Here is a 17551-nt window from a genome sequence, read left to right on the forward strand (position 1 = left end):
GGTCCTTCTCCCCCACTGATGTTGACTAAATCGTGGGAGAGGGATTAAGGAGACCAGTGAAACATTTAACCCTCCTCTCACCACAAGAGCAGTAGGGTCCTGGCGTGTTTACTTAGCAACTGGGCATGTGCATCAAAAAGGCTGGTATACGAGAGTGGGAGCGAGGCTGAGTTTAACAAACAGCGCTTAATCCAGTTAGCTCTTGATCCTAATGATGGGGGCATGACTTGGAACTGAAGAGTTTGTGCTCCAGGATTTCCTTTACAGGACTGTAAAAGCAATGTGTTCCCTCTGGACAGCAAGTGTTAAGGATCCTTTGCTGCTGTTAGGAAGGCAGCAGTGCTGCAGCAGATTTGTATGGTGTTCCCACCGCAATTCCCACTCCTCCCTGGAGCTTTCTGAAACCCCTCTGCCTTTTGATAGTGGCCCAGCTCCCCAGTTCAGTGCCTCGTCTTTGTGCAGGCACCACAGAGTCCTCACTGGAAGGGAGATAATACTTCCTGAAGTGCTCATTTAGCGCAGCAGGAGACAGGCAGCCAGCAGCATCCACACGGGTTATTAAGCTGCACTGGAAAGAAAGAGCAAACTGCAGAGTTGTATTAGTTTATATATTATCAGCATTTGTAAGGTACCTGTTGCCTTAGTAACGAGGAACAATGTATATAGCTTTGACCAGGCAAAATTACCCTCTGGTCAGGGAAATAAAAAATTCATGGCCTCTCCTCCAGGGCCACTCCTCCTGTGCTTAGGGAGGGGAGCTTAAGAGACAGAAGAAACTGAGCTGGTTGTTATGATCATACAATCCCGGTTTCTGTTCATTCACAGCTCCTGGGAACCCTGCAGAGCTGCTAACAAGCTGTGTGTATATTGAGAGCACGTAGGAATATGTTGGAGGCAGGGGGGACAGAGGGGGCTCATGTAACCCAAAGCATGTGCAGTGCCTTTCAGTGCAATGGGTTTGGGGTTATTCATAGCTGTCCTTTAGGTGTCCCTCCTGCCCTCATCTCTAAAGGATCTGCCTGGCTGGGGGCATGTTAGTGGTACTTCTCCTGGCCCAGTCCACCCTGGGAGCTGGGCTGTTTCTGTGTGAGAGGACTGACTGTATCTACTATTTGTGTGGCAAATCCATGTGCTGCACTGTTCTTATTTCTCTGAGTTTAGTATTTTATCATTAAATGGGAGTAACGGTATTACCCTACCTCATGAGTTCCCATAAGTCCCACAGTAGCAATTAGTCTTCTAATGTGAGCTGAAGAGGTGAATGCCTTAGATGCCACTAATGTGTGTAGGTCCGAGTGCTGTGCTCTTGGGAGCTCAGCACTGGCATAGTGTTCCCACTGGGGTATAGCAGGGTTGCACCATCTCCAGAGCAGGGAGCATGGCCCCAGTATACGGCCCTCTGGACTTTCAGATGCTTGACATTTGATATTTCCTTATGGAAAACTATCTGCTCTGTATAAATACTATAACAAGATAAACATTGAGCTCAGCATGACAACCAAGAATAATACTGCGAGGTCAACTTAAAGGCTGGGATGGGTTCAGAAGACAATGACGACTTTGTGTCAAAATCGGGAGATTCATTGCACAGGTCCTGGCAGTCGCAGGAGATAAAGCAGCACTTTCTATTGCACGTGGGTCAGCTAGCATGGGCTTGTTCCTTTTATTTATTCTATATGCAGGCTAATGACAATACAGTTATTGTTCTTATGCCTGTTTGCAAAGGGAAATGAACTGATGACAGGATTTTAGTGCCTTTTCATGAAGTAAATGGGTCAGGTTTCTTTATTTTTGCCACTTCGTGCAGTATATCTGGTCTCACAAATCTGAGCTGCAGCTCAAGATCTATATAGGCAATTGAGAGACTTGTTCTGTTATCTTCTAAAGGACAATAAAATAAGCCACGAAAATCTCCACTAGGGTGAAATAAGAGGTGAGATTCTGATAGTTGTAAACCAGGCAGCCAGAGAAGGTGAATCCAATTATTTGTGGCATTGCAGGTTTCTATACATGGTAAGCAACAGCACTAAGCTTACTTCGGTTTGGCTTGACACGTGTTGTCACAATTGTTAAACAAACATTAAAATCATATCATCTATTATTGTTCCACCTTCCTACCACTCTCTTTGTTGCATCAGAAGAGATTTATCTTCACCCTGTATCAGCCACTACAGTGGTTACTGCCTCTGTTACCTTGACTATAATTTTAATTGCCTATAGATGCTGCACTGATCTTCTTTCTGACACTGAAAGATTTCACAGTGGAGTTAAGTTCCAGAATCGATGTTAACAAGTCTTTATTTGGGACTATTTTATTTAACAGACTCTCGTAGCTACTAGGGGTAATTTACAAAACTGACCTTCACTGACTCTCTGGAAAAACAGAGAGTTGGCAAATACATTTCTTCAGCAATGGATCCTTCCTGACTGGGAATCACCCTGGCCTCTAAGTCATGGTCACAGCTTCACCTGCCCCAAAGCACTGCTGCTGTAACTTTTGACTAGATGATTTATTGCCCCCTGAAGGGCAAAATAAAAGCAAACTTCTTGTTCAATACACTTTAAAATGTGGCAACAGAGGTGGAAGTAGCTGATTACTTGCAGTACAGAGCCTCTTCCCATGTCTACCCAAGCTGATAGGGTAGTTTTAAATGTCCCAAGTAATAGGAGTCTGAAGCAAACGCTGTAAAAGATATGGTATGGAACAGCTAGGGTTTGATGAAGACATGGCTGGCTAAACCTAACAGGCATTCCTTGGCTTCAACAGCTCTGAAACAGTGTGCAGTGATTTAAGTTCAATATGAAGGTTTCTGCTTTTAAAAGTAAAGTGGAAGGGAAATTGCATTACCATTCTGTTCCAGCAGACAATGTGCCATTGGGATCGTACTCCCCAGTGAAAATGCCTTAGACACAATCTGTCTGTTCCTACCCATCATATTTCTTTCCATGCCAGTGGCTGGCAGGGCACTTCCATTCATACACAAAATGCAGGCTTTCTGGCTGCAGTGGCATTTGGAAAGGTGAAATCATGCAGCTGTTAGAGAAATTCGCTTGTTCCTGATCAGAAAAGTAGATGAGCATTTTACAGATGATGGGTTTGGGCAGTAGTTCTGAAGTGACTCCACTCTGCTTTCTTCTACCCTCTGATTTGACTGCTGTAGATGCTGTATGTACTTCACAGAAAATGGTATAATAAGGGGTTATTAAGCAATACAAGTGTGTTAAGAAGTGCTATCCACAAATCAGTATAAAATATTCTAGACTATTATAAGACCCTATTATAAGAAAATTCAAGGATTTTTCATCAGTTGATTAACCAGTTATGAAACTGTGCCTCTTATTAAACTTTCATATGACACATTAAATGTACAGTTGAAAATTAAAGGCAACTAGGCCATTTATTGCAAAACCAAATGATTGATATGATAAAAAGGGGGTTGTGCTTTTGTGTGGGGATACAACCAAGAGGAATAGGAAGAGCAGTCCCAAAAATGGGAGTGCCACAGTGTGTTTTTACTCCAAAACAGAATCTGCTGTGTTAGAAAAATCTATCGCAGGGACTTGAGTGAAGTATTATCTAAGCATCTGAGACACAGCCCTATAATTCATGGGTCATTGACACAGTAGAGAAGATCAGTTCTGGCTATTGTAGCAGCAGAGGGACTCTTAATCCATGGATTATTAACGTGGAAAATTGAAGGGGCTGTTACAGACTTGTGGTTTATTAGACTATTGTGGATTTAGGGAGCTTTAATTTGAAGATTATGGACACAATGGAGTGCAACAGATCCCTTGACAATGTCAGTGGCAAGGCTTTTGTACAGGGGAAAGCTTCTGCCTGCATTCTGGTCTTCCCCATCCCACAGGATACTGCTTAGGGAAACAACTTACAGGGCTGTAATCACCTTTGAAACTCATTTGATCAAAGCAACTCAGAAACCCACTTCTCTGAAGAGAATGTTTCCTGAGCTATCCAGTCTGGAAATTATTTTGTTCTTGCAAGGCTTTTCTTGCTAGCACTTGGTTTGCACTCAGCATTGCTGTTTTGTCTTGCCAAAATCTGACGCTAAGCATCATTAGGTCAATGGGATGTTTTGCAGTACTAGTGAGCTGACTGAATGTCGCATATTAGAGAAGACTAAGAAGTAAAACCTTGGGCTTTCACTAGCAACAGCTTTAAGAAATAGCATCCTCCCCCTGATCGCTGAGCGAGCATGTCTGTGCTGCCCATTCACCTTGAAGGACTGAGAGACATTTGAGGAATTTGTGGGTATAGAGAGACACAATGAAGCTTGAACACAACCACAGCTCAAAAGACAGCCAGCCTACTCCAAAAGCCAAGAAGAGTTGGCTCTTCTTCTGGAAGAGTTTCTCCATTGCCCAAGCATCTTTTACATTGCATATTCTCCTTTTATCCTAGTCTGTTCCAGAAACAGGGAAAGGAACCAGAGAGGGCTGGGCTTAAAGTGTGGTGAGGGAGACTTCGAGTTGGCATTGGGGTCAGCTTTATGACTGCAATGGTATTTGAGAATGGAAAGGCTTGGCTCTGGAGAGCGTGACCATCCATCACTGCAGTGTCTGAGCAGGTAAACCATCCGCTGGGAAGGTCTCAGCAGTGGCATGCTCCACTGCAGAGCAAAAGCATGAACTGGACAAACTTCCCACCCAATTCTCTGATTTACGTTTGCAATACAAGAGGGAGCTGTGAACAGAGCTAACAAAGCGGCTGCTTGGATCAAGGGTCTTGATGTGTCCTCTGTGCACATGCTTGGCTCAGGGTGTCTGTGCTTGCACTGGTCAGATTTGCAGCTCTTGCATTAATGTCTGTGGCTGTGGGTGGATGGAGGGAACAGGGAACAAATCCAAAATGCCATGTGTCCATGGCATTGTTTGTTTTATTTGCACTGTTGTCCAGAAAAAGTACGATTAGGTCATGGAGCTCCTTGACACTGGAAGCTGAGGAAGTCAAAGCATGAATGGGATCAAAAGGAACTACACAAATCAGTGGGTAATGGCTAATAAATGGCTTTTGAAAGAGGGCTCAGACACAACGTTGGCATGGAGATTTCTAGAAATAAGGAGGACGACAGGAGGAACAGCCATGCTTGTCCTCTGGTCTAGGCTATCTCCTTAAACTGGGTACTGCCTACTTTTTCTACTTGATGTCAGTTTAGAGCTGGGCAGAATCTTAAAGGCTTTCCCAGGGAAAAGACTAAAGGAAGAAGACATCTATAGGATATGTGAACTGGGGAAGGGGAAGTGAGAAGGAAGTGGGGAGCTCTCTCTGGCCAAGAGAGGAGCAGAGAGGTGAAGTGAATGCTGCCATTTATTTGCCCACTCTGAATGGGATAGTGTCACAGGCACTATATGATGACATTCACAGCATGAGGACAGGCTGAAGTCAGCAAAGCTGTGTTTCTTCTGTTTGTTTCTGCTTTGCAAGAAGGGGATGCTGGAGGAGAAAGCATGTGCAGGACTTCAGAAACTGACTCAAGAGTTTCTAGAAGTAGCCTTGGGCACTAGGACAGCCTATATCCTCTGATGCTCCAGTGTGTACCAAAGGCTTGGTTTATATACAGAGTCCCAGTAGTTGTGCAGAGCTTTGATTAAATAGTTGTAAAATTGAGTTATTTCACTAGCTTGAGCAATTATTTTAATTAAGAAAAAATATATTTACTTGAAATAAACTCCCATTTCTCAACTATGCTTATGTTACACAGATAGCCTGGTTTATATTTAAATAGAAAATGTTTAATATTCAGCCTGGTAATAGTTGTTTAGCACAAATAACTATTTCTTCAATATTAATTTCCACTTCAAGTATTTACATTTGCTTGCTTTCCCTCCCTTGCCCTCTTCCGTTCCCTCCCCCCACCAAAATGTACTTAGATTTCCCAGGGAATATAAGTGGTTTAGAGTAATGCAAAACAAATGATAGATTGAGTGCATTTGCAATGGCCTTTGAAAACTGTCCCAGTGTCTAAAGACTGCTCAGTTTTTTTTCTCTAAGTGTTCTGTGCTTACTGCTGCAACATGTCATCTACACAGCCAGGAAGTTGTACAAGATATACAAGATTCAAGCCAACAGGATAAAATCCAAATGATCTTTTAGCCAGCTTTTCAAATGCATATTACTTTGTGACCCAGCACTCCAGAAATGAATATTAGCTGAGTGGTCAAACACAGATGGTCCATATGAAGTTTTCTGTGTAACTTTGAATTTGACATGTTTCATATAATTTTAACATATACCAGGGTTTTGAGCATTGTGCTATTTAAGGAAGCACATACTGTTGCAAAAACAAGGACCTTATGAGAAGTGACTGTATTTGGCTAGATTTAAGCAGTTTTCAGAATTCATGTAGTACAGTTATTGAGTTAATATTCCAGGCTAACCTATGGATGTACGAGCAATAAGATACTCTGAAAACACAGATTGTAGAATATGCTCAGTTTGAAGTTCATAGAGTCTTAGAATGGTTTGGGTTGGAAGGGACCTTGAAGATCATCTAGTTCCAACCTCCTGTCATGGACAGGGACGCTTTCCACTAGACTAGGTGTCTAGTAGATGTCCTACAAACTTGGAGATATTGATGCTTGGGTTTGTGAAGATAGGACTTGACTACAAATGATTCTGCAAACTTGGGTCTGCAGTCAGGCATCAAGGTGTTCAACTTGAAGCTAGGGATGTGGGCTGGCGATCTTGCTGGTAATGGTGCAGAATCAACACCAGAAAGTCAACTCGTGTGTACAGACCTCTCCAAAGGGAGAGCCCTGCTTCACTAAGTGCACCTATCTGCCTCTTGATCCAAAGATGCCTGATTTTGGTAAGTGCTGTATGTGCCACTCCATGAAACGGGAACACACCTTTTAATAGTGGTGCACTGGACATCTGCAAGCACTCTGAAGCCCTAAACTCTAAAGTAGAGGTCATCTTTCTTTTGACTTCAGCAGATGTCTCCCACAAGTATGCAAGAAAATGTCTGTCTTTTTATCAGCAGTAGTTTTTAGGTTAGGAAATAGCCAAAAGTCACAACTTCATTTTCTCTTGAGCATGGTTCTGAATGAAAAATAACTGAATAACTTCTATTTGATACTTGCACTCCTTCAAGATATTCTATCAATTGCTTATTCTCCTAGTTCTGATTAATAAAGTGGCTGATTTTTGGTAAACAGCTGGAGTGAAAGGGGTGTGGGAGGTAAAAACACAGTAAAACTGAGGTAGGTGAGAGGTTCTCCTGGTCAGTATAGGAAGGAAGGAAACATTGAGTTGCTGGAGCTCTGGGCATCACTCGTGTGAGAGGATTGTGAAATGTTTTGGTCATTTGGTTGTTAATGTTCGTAGTAGAATTATATCCTAGTTGTAAATTTTTTGCCAGCAGATGAAGCTTTCCTTCTATTGAGACTGAAGTCTAGAAAGTGTAATGGTCCTTTTTGACACTCGCTTTCAGAGGGGGTACCTGAGGCTGTTTGTTGCACAGTCTCCACTGTACATGGTGAATAGGTGCTCCCCTTGCCATTGCTGTGTAGAACACTGAAACTTCTCCCTAAGTGGAATAGCGCTGCCCGGACAACTCTTACTCACGCTACTGCTTTCTTCTGTCTCATGGCTTTCCTGTACAGCAAGGTCAGATAGAAAGCCATCAGGAGGCTGCTGACACTAATTCAGAGCAAGCCTATTCATTTCTTCTCAGCTTTGCCAAGACAACCATCTCTGCTATGGAGAGCCAAGGTGGAATTTCTTTCTCCACTTGATCAAAGCAGCCCTATTACATCCTTTTGGAGCTTTTCATATTAGCATCACATAACATCTCTTTTTACTTAACTACTCCATCCATTTATTATCCATCCAAATAGAATTTGGCAGTGCTTTCTCTGTATTCAAGGTTTTTTTGATCAGTAGTTGTATCTGTTGTTGGTCCAGAAAATGTCAGCTTTCATCTGTCCTCTCCCTCGCATGGAGCTTTTCCTTTTAAACCAAAATTGTTGTTTAAGTATTTAAACATGTATTTGTTTAAGTAGCAAACTGGTGCGTCCTCTACTCATGTCATATTTCACTAGACTGCATTTCTCTGGCTTTGCTTGTCTCATGGCTCAGCAGATAACATATTAATGGCCTGCAAGAAAACCCAGCAGGATGTATCCTGGAGAGAAAATGGACTATGTCTGGATTTCTTGATGGTCCTTCATTTGGATATTACTCAGGAAGATGTTAGAACTCTCGTGGAACAAATACAGCTACTTCTTTGCATGTACTACCTCCACAAGGAAAGATTATCTGTGGTCCCTCCTCTTATATCAAAAGTTGCTTGCACCTGCTACAGGAACGTTAAGTTCTGTGGTTTTAGTCCAATAAATGGCTGTCATTTAATGCTCCAACCAATCCTCCTAGTAATTACAACCAGCAGGGTTCCCATGCTGTGCATCAGTGATGGTTCGTGAACTTGCTTCAGTAACTTCCCGTGAGCCATCAGCAGTTGACACAGCTGAATTAGACAAGTCAAAGTACGATTACGTAGTTTTGTTGGGTTTTTTTGAAAACCTAGTTTCCTAAAGTGAAAATTTCCACCATCACACTGTAAGTCAGACTCTGTGCCTGAATACACTGCTAAGTTTTGTCCAATTTAACAGACAGATATGTCAGCAATAGCAAGATAAGCAACTGAAGAAAAGAGAGATTAAATTCATGCCCCCCAATCAGGAACAGAAGTTGCCTTGCAATCTCAAGTAAATCTCCAGATCCCACAAACTACTCATAGGAAAAGTATTCCTGCTAAAGGAGATGTTCTGATTTGATTTTGTGTGTTATTACCCAGAGACTGGCCCAACCCTGAGCCAGGGAGCCAAAGGAAACAAGGCTTTGCAGGTTCTGTCTCTCACAGATTGGCTTCTTGTTAAACGTATTCCTAACTTCACCGTCAGAGATGCGTGTGAGCCTTTGGTTTTTGGTTTTAAATATGCAAAGATGTTTTTTCCATTAAATATTGTGCAACTGACCTGGGAGGTACATTTCCAGTACTTTCTTTGGTAATAATTCTTGAGCACAGAAGGGAAATGGAACCTGAGGGCAGGGGGCACAGAAAGCTTTATTGCATTAGATAGGATGGCAATCTGAGAACAGCGCTGGTGTGGGACAGAGGCTTGTATAAGGTTAGAATGCAAACATGTCAGATTCATATGGTGCGATGTCTCCATGATCCCAGAACTCTGCCTGGGACATTGGTATTTGGACTATAACGGTCCTCTGAGTGTTGAAAAAACATTAGGCCTGTTGTATGGCAGGGAACACGCAGGGGCTAGTTTTCAGCGCTATAGTTTTAGTAGACCCTCACAAGTGACAGAGGAAAGATGTTGGAGCTGAACCCCACTTTTCAGGCACGAAGCTCTCCTCCAAGTCTGCATGAGCATTTGTTGTGAAGTGTAAAAGAAGGAAAACAACGTTATAGGAAGCAACGATGCCATATAGGCTCTAGGTAGCACTGCCTAGCATGAGGACAGTGGTTCTGGTGATAAATATTTCATAGGCCATTCATGTCTGGTAAAGGTGAGCAGCAATGCATGAAACTTTCGTATTCCTTCATCTATCTCCTTTTTGCAGCAGTCTTGTTTGCTGGAGGGCCTCACTCTCCCAATCCTTGCTGATGAGGGAAGAAATCACTGGTTTTGACATTTTCTAAATAGGAAGAGCTGAGGCAGAGAAAGCTACATCTGTTGAAGTAAATTAGGACAGAAAGAGGCGCACAGAGCAAGTCTCAAAATTCCCCCCAGATGTCCAGCTCCCCTTGGCACCAGGCATTAAAGAAATTCCTCTAAGTTTTCTATCTGCATCTTTGCAAACCTAAATCCCTCTGAATGTCTGGCACTAAATCATCCACCCATGGTTACAGAAAGAATTTGAAGTATCACAGAGAACTGATCCTTCTTCAGTAACAAAAATGGTGTTTAATTGCTGCCCTTTCCACCTCGTGTGCTGTGTCCTAGAGAGTTTGCCAGCTTCAACTGGGCACTTTTCAGCTGCCAAATTCTTTGTTGAGGGAAACTCCCAAACTGCTTTGCAACAGGAAAAAGCATATATACAAGTATGTACCAGTGTATGTGTGTATATATATTTAAAAATATAAATAGTGTATGTTCGTATACAATATAGATTTACAATATCAAGCAAAGAAGAAATGAGAGAGCTTCCAAGACTCTCAGCTCTCTTTTAGAGGAGAATTGTGCCTGTTGCTAGTGGCTTATTTGAAGTGCAAGTGCTAGGTTGCACATTGTCATCTTTATGTCCTAAAACATAAAGATGGCAAATGAACTCTAGTAAATTCTGAGTAGCTTTCTCCCTTGTTAACTTGTTTAATCTTTCCAGTAAACTCCTTCCCACCAGAAGCTCAGCTGGGACTGCTTGCTTAAATTTATTTTGCTTAAAAATCAGGAACTGGGCCTTAAACCCATTATTAATAAACAGTTTATTTTTTACCATGAGGCATCCAATGTAATTCATATATTATTGTCCATTTAATTAAAGACACTCACCTTCCCAGCTGTTTCTCTAATCAGCTTAATCTAAAGCCAATAAATTCAATGGGTGCTTTGCCAGTAATGTCAGGGGCCTTGGTGCAAGCACAAACACAGACTCCTTCCCTTGTCACCCTGGGTGTTATCAGGTCATGATTTGTCCTGAGAGATGCTTGAACTTCTGGGGTCTCTGCTTTGTCACCAGCAGGTTGTCCAAGGTGGATGCTGCCATGCCTGGCCCACCTCTTGTCTTTATCTTTTTTCTTATTCCCCTTGAACTCAAAAGTGGACCTGTAAGATATTAAAGTAACTTAGGCACAGCTCTCCTAGGAAAGCAAATCTGAGCAAGTGTCTGGCTACGTCAATGGCAATGACCCTTCAAGCTAACCCATATACAAGATCATTTCCTACGAAACGGAGGGGATGTTTCAAGCAGCTGGCTGGAGCAAGGAGTTTGTCTGTGACTATTACCCAGAGGAAAAAAAATTAGGTATCTTATTTTTAGTCCTTTCTACAGCTGGCTTTCTGAGTCTTCTTAGTTCAGGAGTAACCAAATGAGTTCATGGAAAGCAATTCTACTGAGGACTATGAAATACAAATACAGAGATACCACCCTGACTCCAGAAATCACCCCTGAAGTTTGTTAGAGAGGTTTCAGGGAAAAAATAGGATAAGAAACAGAAGATAAAAGTAGCTGGAAATGTCTGGGTTGATAAAATACACCCTGCTTTCAATGACCTGCAAAAGAGGGGAAAGTGGGTTGGCCTTTGTTTATAGAGATATGCCAAAGATGCGTGTTTTTCTTCTCTGCCTCTTGCCTTTAATTCACTTCTATTCCTAGACATCGTATGCTCCAGTGGCATCTGCGACATGATTCAAATGGGGGTGAGAGAGAGCATGTGAAGTCTGCAGGTAGGAGAAACCAAGACATGTCAATAATTACAAATAGTGTGGTGAGACACTGGAATCGGTTGCCCAGGGAGGTTGTGAGTGCTCCATCCCTGCCGGTGTTCAAGGCCAGGTTGGATGAAGCCTTGGGTGAGATGTTTTAGTGTGAGGTGTCCCTGTCCATGGCAGGGGGGTTGGAACTGGATGATCTTGAGGTCCTTTCCAACCCAAACTATTCTATGATTCTGTGATTCTATTCTGAAAAAATACAGAACGTGAGCAGCCATCTCCCTGTGATCTCCTCTAACTTTTTCAGTACCCAGAAAGCTGCCTTGATGCTCACTGCTTTAGTGTGTAGGGCAGACAGAAAAGGGACGAAAATGCTCCTGCAATGTTTTTTCAAGCACCTGAGCCACCTCTGCTGACCAAGTAGCTGCACTTTCATGACTGTATCATCTGCATGGCGACATCAGCACTGGTTTGCCATTAGATAAGGCTTCTCGGAAAGGGAAATTTCATCTATTGGTTTACTTTTTCAAGTAATTGGGAAGGGAATACAAACAGGGAAGCTTTGCAAGGCAGAGTTTGTTTTTACTTATGACGTCCTTTAAAACAAAGATTAACCATCTGCTCAGACAAGTCCTTGTAGAGCTAAGGTTCAAAACTGAAAGTAACAACCGAGCAGAAGTGTGCCAATAGTAGATGTGACTCAAGAACTGTGTCACAAGCTGCGGGCTATGAGAAATCTGCTTCGTTACAAGAATCCATGACAGCTTGACTGCTGGATGTTTTGGGTTAGTTTCCCCTTTTTTGAATTTTTAATGTTACTAGCTTTTGCAATTGAGTGGTTGGTTTGTTTGATTATTCCTATGAACCCTATAAAGGAATATTTTTTCAGCTTGGACAAAGCTGAAAGAGAAAGGCAGCCCTTCTGTCCTCGAAGGGAGATTACCTCCGAATCACTTGACCTGGTTTGGGATTGTTCCCCTCAGCAGCCCTGCCCAGGGTCTGTTTCCATAAGGCAGAACCACTAACAAAAGCCTGAAGGACTGTGTTGGGACTAGGGACATACTTTGCAGAGCATCCCTTTCATGCACTGCAGGAGAACCAAAGCCAGTGCCACCTGACTGAACTGGGTCCTGTGCTTGTAGATTTAACCTTATTTTCTGCTACAGTCTCCTGATACATGAAGAAAGCAAATTGAAGTGTGCCACTGTGTTCACTGGGGCAGCAAACTTGGGCGGGGGGGGGTGGGTAGAAAATTCCCCTCCTGCAGTTCATGGTGTTCTTCTAAACTATTTATAAATAAGTCTACTTTAGGATGGCTTCACTGTCCTTTTTCAAGGCTTCTCTCAGATCTGAAAGTAAAAAATCAGGCTGACTCCCTCCATTTGAAATAAAGAAGGGAAGAAATTTAACACTGTAGGCAGGTGGCTTTAATGCAGTAATTCCCAGCAACATTCCTCCCTTATGCATGGTGGGGGCAGAGCTCTCAGCCCACTTTCCCTTTTGCTCCCTCTTCATTTCCCTGCCCTCTTCATTAGCTGACGATAGTTATAACTTCCTGTATCCTTTTAAAGAGATCCCCCTGCACATCATCTGGGATTCATGAAATGCAGAGATCTGGTAAGCAGCACAAATGGCCTGCACTTGCCAGAAGCCCTGGGTAACTTTTCAGCTGAGTTTATACTCCATCTCCCTCCACTCTAGAGAGGAATAATGTATGGCTCCGTTTTCTCCAGAAAAACTTGCACCAAGAAACAACAATCTGTTTTGTGAAGGATTATTTTTTGCTCATTGAGAGGTGTTTGGAGATGACAGGCATCTGATCTCCTCTTAAGCCTTAAATTGCAGTAAATCCTGTATTTATTTACTTTTTACTTCATCCAAATAGGACATTATCCTGCCTTTGGGTTAACGCTTTCAATGCTTGACTCAGCTGAGTGCTGCATGCCAAAAGTATTATTACCTACCAACACTGGACAAGGAGCAGCACAGAGCCACCAAGTCATGTATGAAACAGCGAAAACACTAAATAGGATTATGTGGCTCATGAGACACAGAGAATGAGAACCAGCCTGCTAAGTGGTCTTTAAGTTGTACTACATATATGTAACAATCATTTTGCTTCTGCATGGAGCAGCTGAAGGACAGGGCTGTGAAACAGCCCGAGATACGTGCTTCGTGTGTATGGGGGTAGTATGTAAGGCCTCATTGCCTTCCTCATGCTGGCATCCAGAGCCTGGGAGTAAGAAAGAGCTCAATGGATATATTCTTGAGGTCATAACTTATATCCGAATGAAGAAAACATGGCTTTGAATATGGCTGTGCAAAAATTCACTTCTGAAATGGAAAACTTTTGTTGTTAAATAATCAAGAGCACCTTACCCTCCCATCCCTCCCATATCCACAGGACCTAGCTAGCAGCTTTCTTCAGAATAGATTATCCTTGACCCAAATGGTATATTTACTTTGGGATGGGTTTCTAGTAAATAGAAGTTCCTAGGTGTTCTGAATGCAGGGAATGTAAGTGGTAGGTTGGTACACCATGAACTTAAACAAAGAAGACTTATAAGACTAAATATTGTTTTACTGCCTATTTAAGACTTTGAGATGAAATGTTTGTATAAAAAGAAGATGCAATATGCCAAGACAGTGGTTTTATTTCTGCTATTACTAACACAGTGTTACAAAGACCCAAAAGGTCTCTGTAAACCCTCTGCTCTGACTGAGCTACGAATTAGAGGCCAAGATGAACTTCTTTCAGTAAGTCCCAGTCACTTAGGCAAAGCACTCTTTTTCAGAGGTGTCCTGGGCAATAAGGCTAGAGGTGGTCTGATCAACAACAGAGCTAGTTCATATATGTTTTTACTAATGTATAGTTTTAACCCAACAATAATGTGTGCAGGTGTAATTTCTTTTAGCACAGAAGCACTAAACAACTAATTGCTTCTGTTCTTGGATGTGCTCAGCTGCTTCTTGTTCTGAACATCCGGCAGGCTCAGAGGGATGGTTTCTGTGCAGGCAGTAGCAGTTGCCCTGGCAAATAAGTGTTCACCCTCTGTTTAGAAATCTAATTTTCTTCCCTTGTTTGTTGTGGAAAAAAATCACACAGCATTCTTGTTACAGAATTCCTTTCCTGTGTTTTGCACTCTTGCAATCTCTGCAATTATCTTGGGCACAGCAATTACTATTGTACCAGCTGTAATTCTTGCAATAGGTGATCCTAACTAACCATTGCTATGTGTCTTGTGAAATTCCAGCACTGGTGAGCGTGAACCCCACCAGAGGTTTTATTATGGATTTTGCTAATTTGTTTGGGTATGTGCATTGAAGGCTTTGATGTGATTTACCTTAATGCTATAGCAAAGTGAACTGCTAAAATTATTTACTTCTGAAATCTGGTCTTTTATGTAGCAAAGTGCAGTATCTGGCAGGTGGTAAGGGATGAGCTGCTGCACTGTATTTTTCAATTGCTTAGCACCTCAGCTGAACAGCACAGGTTTTACTTTTATACATCACTGAAAACACTTATAAAACAAGGTTCATGAGGACTATCTCTGTGTTTCAACAACTGTTTTAATTATTACAAAATCATTTATTTTAATAACTGCATTTCAAAGTTAATTTTTTGTACCTCTATTTCAATTATGGACACTAGTTATATACATATATTCATAGGAGACCTTGAAAGTTGAATTTTGTTTTATATTTCTTTCATTTATATTGATTAAATGTCATACACTAAATAACTACCCATTAACATATGATTTGCCCATTAGTAATTACTTTGTCATCCTTACTTCCTCAGGCTATTTTCAACTTTAAGCCATTGTTAATCCATGACCCTTAGTGCTTTTGTCTCCAGGTCTGAATTATATAAGTATTACGGAACAAGGATTGAAATGAACTGCTCTTGGCTTTATTGTACAATTACAGTCAGCTGATTGGCTTTTCCATTTCCACTAACTAAAATAATAGAGTAAATTTAATTCTTTTAGGAAAGAATCATAAGGATTTATTAATTTTACTTCCTTTTTTTTTTTTTCAGTGTGGAAAAGCCAAATATTTCTAAGAAGAAAGTAAAAATGGAGGAAATCAGCAACTGTCTGCTTTTCTGGGTGTTCAGGATTGCTGCCAAATGGACACAAAGACAACTAAAGCAGGAATGTACCCCACACTCTGCAGCAGTCACTGCAGTGGTAATTGAATAAAATCCACTGAGAGGAAAAGAAAGGCACTTTGGTCACGGAGCCGAAATGGAAAAGTAGATGTGTTTAAAGGACCTTTTTGTATTGTGTCTCCTCAGACTCCTTCTCCTTCCATGAGGCTACCCAAAAAGCAGAACACCTGCTGAATGTCAGGTTTCCTTTTGGATGCAGGAGCACAGCATCACACAGCATGGTCAGGTCTCTAACAGACCGGGGGGGCAGTTTGCTATTGCTCATGTTCCAGGGAAGCCATTTGATTCTTGTTTGAAATGCTATCTCTAAGCTGCTTTTGCTGAATTGCTTACTTTCATGAGAGGTTATAAACAAAAGGCCATACTTCTGGAAGAGTTTGGCTTCCTTATATGATACTGGTTTCCAAGTGGCATGTAAATAAGGGTTCACATTTTCCAAAGGGAGGACTGCCCTAGCATCAGTGCTGTGAGAACTCTGCTTTGCAGTTCCATGGATGTATTTAGGGGGAAACATTACTGTCAGGCTGAGTCAGTGGCCTAAATTCTCCTTCCTTTATCCATATAACCACATGAAAGCTTGTGCCTCCTATCCACAGAGAGTGCATGAATAATTTGCTTGGCATGAGACTGGAGCTTGCTAGCACAGTAACTATGCCTTTGTAGGCTCCATATGTCCCTTGCCTGGGACCTTTTCAAATGATATAAAACTCTGGTACTGTGACCAAAAAGAAAAAAGCTTGGGCAATGACTTCAGAAGCAACTGGGAGTGACTTGGAACTCATGAAAGGACTCTTGACTTCGATGGTGTTGACCCAAGTCCATGACACTGGAGAGTTGCATCCAGACCTTACTGAGACCCTAGAATGACCCCTGTGGTCTGCAAAGATTGGGTTTTTAATCACTGCAAGGGAGTCCTGATTTCCAAACACTTCAGAAACACTGGACTCTTTAACTGTACTTCTTGAAATATGCTCAAGAAATAAGTGTGCACACACATTGCCTGTCCCTGGCCTCCTCTATGCACTGAACATTTTTGGTGTAGGAGAGTTCCATAACGGAAGCATAAACCTTCTGTTTACATCTATAAACAAGATAAGGTACAAATTGCTGCAATACAAACTTCCTTGCTCTGGCCCTCCACTGACCTCAGCTATAAATGATGAGGAGCCTCCTTTCTCACAGTTGCAGGGTCTTTAGGACAAAGTTTCAGCCAGCAAATGTGCTTGCAAGGTCTTCTATGTGAATTTTTCCAAGCGCCATGCTACTCATACACCATGGGACTCATGGCTGTGACATAGGGATCAGGCACCCCCACCTGCAAGTTGCTCCAGTCACCACCAACCACAGGGTAAGACGAGTTGCATTTGCATGTATCTCCTGAAATCAAGAAATGAGCCATGGGCACTTTTGCTGAAGGGCTTTGGTAGCAAAGTGCACTCTTGTACTGCATTTCAGACTGACAGCAGATATCTGTACGCGCTCCTATCTTCTGGGTGGGTCAATCCATCCTTCATCCAATCATTTCTTTGCTGGGTCAGATAAATTGGTTGAAAAATATCCAAGTAAACCAAGTATAATTAGATTAAAAAGCTACTTGTGCATTGTCTTATTTTTACAGATTTCAGTGGATGCAGAAACAAAAAGATCCGCCGATAAAACAAGAGCTGGTTTCTAGGCAAAGGAACCTGACTCCCTGGTGACCTGGACGCATGGTCTGAAGGAAGGACACAAGGAGAGGGCTGGGGCATGAGGAAAGTGAAAGGGATTTCTGCTCTTGACAGCTGTAATTATAGCTCCATGCACTGAGAGAGCTCACAGCCTTTTTTGCTTAAAGCTCACAGCCATTGGCAACCCTAGTCTGGCTGCATACACATGCCATTGAGACTGGGGAGGGCTGTTTTTAATCAGAATTTATTAAGCTGGGATTCCTATAGCCATGTCTGTTCTGGGCGCTCAGATAGCTAAGCTATC

The 17551-nt window shown here is 42.2% G+C and overlaps 1 long non-coding RNA gene across 1 annotated transcript in view; it reads left to right on the forward strand.

Annotated features, from left to right (window-relative positions):
- Window positions 1-17265, forward strand: part of LOC136018317 (uncharacterized) — a 48881-nt gene extending 31616 nt beyond the window's left edge. The window contains exons 2-3 of the long non-coding RNA XR_010614349.1: window positions 15449-16928; window positions 17199-17265. This is a non-coding gene — a long non-coding RNA (uncharacterized LOC136018317). The remainder of the gene's footprint in view (window positions 1-15448; window positions 16929-17198) is intronic.
- The last annotated feature ends 286 nt before the right edge of the window (window positions 17266-17551 follow it).

Source organism: Lathamus discolor, chromosome 7 (assembly GCF_037157495.1).
Source record: "Lathamus discolor isolate bLatDis1 chromosome 7, bLatDis1.hap1, whole genome shotgun sequence".
Taxonomy (NCBI): Eukaryota; Metazoa; Chordata; class Aves; order Psittaciformes; family Psittacidae; genus Lathamus; species Lathamus discolor.